The sequence below is a fragment of the Helianthus annuus genome, chromosome 11 (assembly GCF_002127325.2).
Source record: "Helianthus annuus cultivar XRQ/B chromosome 11, HanXRQr2.0-SUNRISE, whole genome shotgun sequence".
Classification (NCBI taxonomy): Eukaryota; Viridiplantae; Streptophyta; class Magnoliopsida; order Asterales; family Asteraceae; genus Helianthus; species Helianthus annuus.
The window spans coordinates 19,955,797-19,962,749 of NC_035443.2; positions in this window are offsets into that span (position 1 = coordinate 19,955,797).

Consider the following 6,953-nt stretch of genomic DNA (forward strand, 5'->3'; position numbering starts at 1 on the left):
TATTGTCTAATCAGCTGAGGGCTTTATGCTATATTTCAAGCATTTTGGATAAAGTATTAGCCAAGGACTAGGTCAGAACTACCGTTTAGCAGAAGTCCCGGAATAATACCCCAGACATCATAGAGTATAAACGCCTAGTATATCAGAATACGAGACCTTTCAAACGAGATTTCAGGGGTTACCTATATATCCAAGTAGTGTTCCCCACGAATTTCACCAGTTTGAAATTTTAAGTTTATATCCAAAATAAATTTACTAAATGTACGAAAACCTATCGACACATCGTTAGTGAGACTGTTTAACTCATTTTGTCTTTCCAAATCTTTAGCATACTGTAATTGTCTAGCTGATGTACTATCATTTTCCCTATATACACAAGCTCTTTTTCAGATTTTATCATGTTTTTGTATTTTTCATTTTTTATTGTTTTTGTATTTTCTGAAAGTATAACTATGTACAACTAACTATCTCCCCCTAAATACTAAAACACGTAAAAAAGCGACAAACCATTGCAGATTGTTTCTCGTCTTCATCCGCAACAGTACTCTTATCAACGCTCACAACCCCATCCAACACTGAAAGCAATTTCATACCATTAAGTTTTAACAAATATTGAAACCGATTTTTATCAAAAGCTTTGGTATGCAAATCAGCTTTTTGTTCGTCAGTGTGGATTTTCTCAATTCGTATCAATTTTTTCTCGAAGCAATCGCTAATAAAGTGATGACGAATTTCTATATGTTTAGTTTTAGCGTGATGTACTGGATTTTTAGTTATATTTATTGCGGCCTCATTATCAACAAACAGAGGTGTGTTAAGAAACTGCAAACCGTAGTCGCGCATCTGTTGCTGTATCCACAGGATCTGAGAGCAGCAACTGCTAGCAGAAACATACTCCGCTTCACATGTAGATAGCGCCACAGATGTTTGTTTCTTACACTGCCAAGTAACCAATCTAGGACCAAAGAACTGGCATCCTGCAGTTTTGATTTCGCGTTGACTTTGCAGCATCCGAAATCCGAATCGGAATACCCTTCGAGCGTAAAATTGCCTTTTCTAGGATACCATAACCCCAATGACGGAGTACCTTTCAGGTAACGTAATATCCTCTTGACAATAATCATGTGCGATGCTCTCGGGTTAGACTGAAATCTTGCTGCGAGGCACGTTGGGTACATAATATCAGGACGTGAAGCAGTCAGATACATCAAAGAACCTATCATGGAACGGTAAAACGTTTCATCAGCCCTGTCTCCGGTGAGATCTGGGTGAATCCCATGATTAGTCGCAAGTGGGGTAGCAGCTGGAGTAGAACTTGACATTCCAAATTTCTCTAGAATATCATGCACGTACTTCGTTTGATGAATAAAAATTCCCTCAGGAAGTTGTTCAACTTGTAGACCCAGAAAGAATTTCATCTCCCCCATTGATGACATTTCGAATTTCTGCTTCATCACCTGTTCGAAATCTTTGCACAATTTCTCATTTGTTGACCTAAAAATTATATCGTCCACATAAATTTGTACTATCAGAAGATGACCATCAACGACTTTAGTGAAGAGAGTAGCATCCACTTTTCCACGTATGAACTGGTTAGCGAGTAGGTGTTGAGACAAAGTCTCGTACCAGGCTCTCGGCGCCTGATGTAGACCGTACAACGCTTTGTCCAGTAGATAAACTTTGTTCTTGTGGATTGGGTCAGAAAAAGCCCGGCGGCTGACCAACATAAACCTCCTCTTTGACCTTCCCATAAAGAAACGCTGACTTTACATCCAACTGATATACTTTGAAATTCTTCCAAGACGCAAATGCTAGGAAAATTCTGATAGTCTCTAGTCGAGCTACAGGAGCATAGACTTCGGTAAAATCAATCCCCTCCTGTTGACTAAAGCCCTGAACAACGAGTCGAGCTTTGTTCCTTACAACCACTCCTCTGTCGTCCCTCTTACATTTGAAAACCCATTTTGTATTGATTTTTCTTTGACCATCCGGCAAATCAACTAACTTCCACACCCCCAACTTTTCAAACTGACTTAACTCTTTTTGCATCGCTATGACCCAGGAGTCTTCAGTTAGCGCCTCTTTGTAAGTTCTCGGTTCGACCTGCGAGATAAAACAACTTAATGAAAATTCAGTTTGTAAAGGTGCTACTATAGAATAAAAACATGTTAAGCCCTGGTCAATTTGACGTCTCGTGCGAATGCCCGATTGCAATTCTCCTATGATCAACTCCTCTGGATGATAAGAAAGAGTTCGCGGCATCACTTCGCTTGGAACATCTACATTTCCCTCCAGATTAGTAACATTCTGCTCTGCATCTTGTTCACCAACTTGGTTTGTTTGACTTGATAACTGGATCTGCTCCCCCTCAAGATCTGAATCACCATGGTCAAATACTGGCATGTTATCAGCTTCTTGATCATTATTCACCTCCGACTGATTACCAGGAGCAACTTCATCATCATGTTCACCGGCATTACTAGGACCTGCTTCATCGTCATTTGAAGTTTCCCGAGGTCTTCTAGAATACTCCGCTGGGAACCTGAGCTGCGACTCATACTCCCGCAAAATATCCAGCTCATCAAAGAAATCTTCTTCTTCCTCAGATTCTTCTCTCATGTCAAATGAATCCCAAAGTTTGTCATAATGATAACGCCATGAATCACCAGGATTCTGTGGCGGCATAGTGTAACCTTGACATTCAACATTCGCTGCATCAATAATCCGCTTCTCGCTTGGAACAAAGACACGCCGTGTAGAACTTGAATATCCAACAGAGATTCCCTCAATGCTCTTTGAACCAAACTTGCCATTAGGCTCTATCACCGTACAGGGCGACCCAAACGGTTCGAGATACTTCAAATTCGGCTTGCGTTTATTGATTAGCTCAAAACACGTCTTGTTGAACTTCTTCACAGTAAGAACTCTGTTGAGAGTATAGCATGCAGCAGAAACAGCTTCAGCCCAGAAATTAATTGGTAACTTTTAATCTGCAAGCATCGTTCTGGCTGTCTCGATTAGCGTCCGGTTTTTGCGTTCTGCAACTCCATTCTGCTGCGGAGTGTACCGAGCACTAAACTCATGCAGTATACCTCATTCGTCACAAAATTCTTCCATCTTACTGTTTTTGAATTCAGTACCATTATCACTGCGAATTCTACAAATTGGCCTCTGGTACAGATTCTCAATTCTTTTAAACAATGCCATCAAGCTGTCAAATGTTTCGTCTTTTGATGTCAAGAATGAAACCCACAAAAATCTGGAATAATCATCAGTCACGACCAAACAGTAGGAATCTCCTGTTATACTCTTGACATTCACTGGACCAAACAAATCCATGTGAAGTCGTTCCAATGGTCTTGAAACTGTATTTGGTATGAACTCCTCGTCCTGAGCTCTAATACCACTTGTAGGACCGTTCCGATGACCTTAAACGTCAGTAGAAGTAGTTCATCTCAGTTTACAAAGGCGGAAACAAAGTAAACTAAGTCAAAACAGCTTGTTCCTTTCAATTTCTCTTTCTATTACTGATTGCGAGTCTTTACACTGATACTGATACAAAACCGACAGCACCTCGACTCACGAACACACACATTCGTTCCTGTCCGTTTGAAATGACTCTACTATTTATAGACCCAACCCTTCCGTTTGAATCGACACAATCATGTTCAAACGGTCATGATTCAAACGACCGGACATACATCAAACGGCCAGGTGAACTTCAAACGGCCAGACATCCTAAAACCTATACAAACCCTAATTTAATCATGTTTGAACACATGTTTAACCTATCTAGACACAAGACTTAATAAGACGTAGTCAGCAGACATTTCGTGCACTAACACATGGGATGTCTGTTGAAGGTCAAGATAGGTCAACAGAGGGTCTAGATGGTCAAAATCATGTTTAAATGTAATAGGTTCGCTTATATGAACATTATGTGAGTAGGTCCGCTCATAGGGTTTATAGGTTCGCTTATTAGGTCTTCTGATGGGTTCGCTTTTGTGTCATTTATGTAGGTCCGCTCATATGGGTGTCCATATGAGCGAACCAGCTAGGCCTATATATAGTCGTGTCATTTGAGCGGATCTAGTAGTGGTTTATGTGTGTGCTTGTGGAACGGAACTCTGTCAAAATTTATTCAGAAAGCAATAAAAAGCATAGGAATTGAAAGGACAAGCTGTGTGACTTCATATATACTGATTCCGCCTTTATATCTGAAGATGAACTACCTTGACTGACTTTTCGGGTCAAAACAACGGTCCAACACAAAATGTTACTAATCTGGAAGGTGATATAGATGTTCCAAGCGATGTGATGCCGCGAACTCTTTCTTATCATCCAGAGGAGTTGATCATAGGAGAATTGCATTCAGACGTTCGCACGAGACATCAAATAGACCAGGGCTTAACATGTTTTTATTCTACAGTAGCACCTTTACAAACTGAATTTTCATTAAGTTGTTTTATTTCGCAGATCGAACCGCGAACTTACAAAGAGGCGCTTACTGAAGACTCTTGGGTCATTGCAATGCAAGAAGAGTTAAGTCAGTTTGAAAAGTTGGGAGTGTGGAAGTTAGTGGATTTACCGGATGGTCAAAGGAAAATCAATACAAAATGGGTATTCAAGTGTAAGAGAGACGACAGAGGAGTTGTTTTAAGGAACAAAGCTCGACTCGTTATTCAGGGCTTTAGTCAACAGGAGGGGATTGATTTTACAGAAGTCTATGCTCCTGTGGCACGACTAGAGGCAATCAGAATTTTCCTAGCATTTGCGCCTTGGAAGAACTTCAAAGTATATCAGTTGGATGTAAAATCGGCGTTTCTTTATGGGAAGGTCAAAGAGTAGGTTTATGTCGGTCAGCCGCCGGGCTTTACTGACCCAATCCACAAAAACAAGGTCTACTTATTAGACAAAGCGCTGTATGGTTTACACAAGGCCCCGAGAGCTTGGTACGAGACTTTGTCTCAACACCTAGTAGCCAACAGTTTCATACGTGGAAAATGGATGCCACTCTCTTCACTAAAGAGGTCGACGGACATCTTCTGATAGTTCAGATTTATGTGGACGATATAATCTTTGGGTCAACAAATGAGAAATTATGCAAAGATTTCAAACAGGTGATGAAGCAAAAATTCGAAATGTCATCAATGGGGGAGATGAAATTCTTTCTGGGTCTTCAAGTTGAACAACTACCTGAGGGAATTTTCATTCACCAGACGAAGTACGTGCATGATATTCTAGAGAAATTTGGAATGTCATGTTCTACTCCAGCTGCTACCCCACTTGTAACAAATCATGGGATTCACCCAGATCTCACCGGAGACAGGGCTGATGAAACATTCTACCGTTCCATGATAGGTTCTTTGATGTATCTAACTGCTTCACGTCCTGATATCATGTACCCAACGTGCCTCGCAGCAAGATATCAATCTAACCCGAGAGCTTCGCACATGATTATTGTGAAGAGGATATTACGCTACCTGAAAGGAACTCCTACATTGGGGTTGTGGTATCCTAGAAAAGGCGATTTTACGCTCGAAGGGTATTCCGATTCAGATTTCGGATGCTGCAAAGTCAATACTAAATCAACAACTGCAGGATGCCAGTTCTTTGGACCTAGATTGGTTACCTGGCAGTGTAAGAAACAAACGTCTGCGGCGTTATCTACATGTGAAGCGGAGTACATTTCTGCTAGCAGTTGCTGCTCTCAGATCCTGTGGATACAGCAACAGATGCGCGACTACGGTTTACAGTTTCTTAACACACCTCTTTTTGTTGATAATGAGGCTGCTATAAATATAATAAAGAATCAAGTACATCACGCTAAAACTAAACATATAGAAATTCGTCATCACTTTATTCGTGATTGTTTCGAGAAAAAGTTGATACGAATTGAGAAAATCCACACTGACGAACAGAAAGCTGATTTACATACCAAAGCTTTTGATAAAAATAGGTTTAAATATTTGTTAAAACTGAATGGTATGAAGCTTCTTTCGGTGTCGGATGGCATAATTGGCGTTGATGAGAGTACTGTTGCGGATGAACACGAGAAACAATCTGCAATGGTTTGTGGATTTTTTTACCTGTTTTGGTATTTAGGGGGAGTAGATGTAGACGTATATAGATATTTTTTCTGAAAATACAAAAACAGTAAAAAATGCAAAAATACAAAAACATGACAAAATTGAAAAAGAGCTTGTGTAAAAAGGGAAAATGATAGTACATCAGCTAGACGATTACAGTATGCTAAAGATTTGTAAAGACTAAATGAGTTAAACAATCTCACTGATGATGTGTCGATAGGTTTTCGCACATTTAGTAGATTTATTCGGGATATAAACCTAAAATTTCAAACTTGTGAAATTCGTGGGGAACACCACTTGGCTATATAGGTAACCCCTGAAATCTCGTTTGAAAGGTCCCATATTCTGAGATACTAGGTCTTTATACTCAGTGATATCTGGGGTATTATTCCGGGACTTCTGCTGAATGGAAGTTCTGACCTAGTCCTCGAATAATACTTTCTGCAAATGCTTGAAACATAGCATCGCCCTCAGCAAGCTGATGAAACAATAAAATTGATAGTCGCTACTGTTGTAACTAAAAGATCCTCTAAAGGGGACACACCAGAAAGTCGAAGCCGTCATCTCTCTGCGTATACGGAAGTATCGACCTGAGCTCTCACGGCCCTCGCATTTAAACCCTTACAGATATCATCTGTGGTATACTCACCTGTAAGACTGAATATCTGGGATTCTGGATACGGGAGTATATTCAAGAGGTGGGACACATGAACGAGCTAAGTTCATAAGTCATCTAAATCGTATCCTGAATAAATTGAAATCTGTGTGAGAATTTAAGATGGATCAGTATATCGACAATCGAGGTGAATTGTTTAAGTCTGAATATGTAATAAAGCTTAACGGTACTTGTGATTTGTCTGAAAA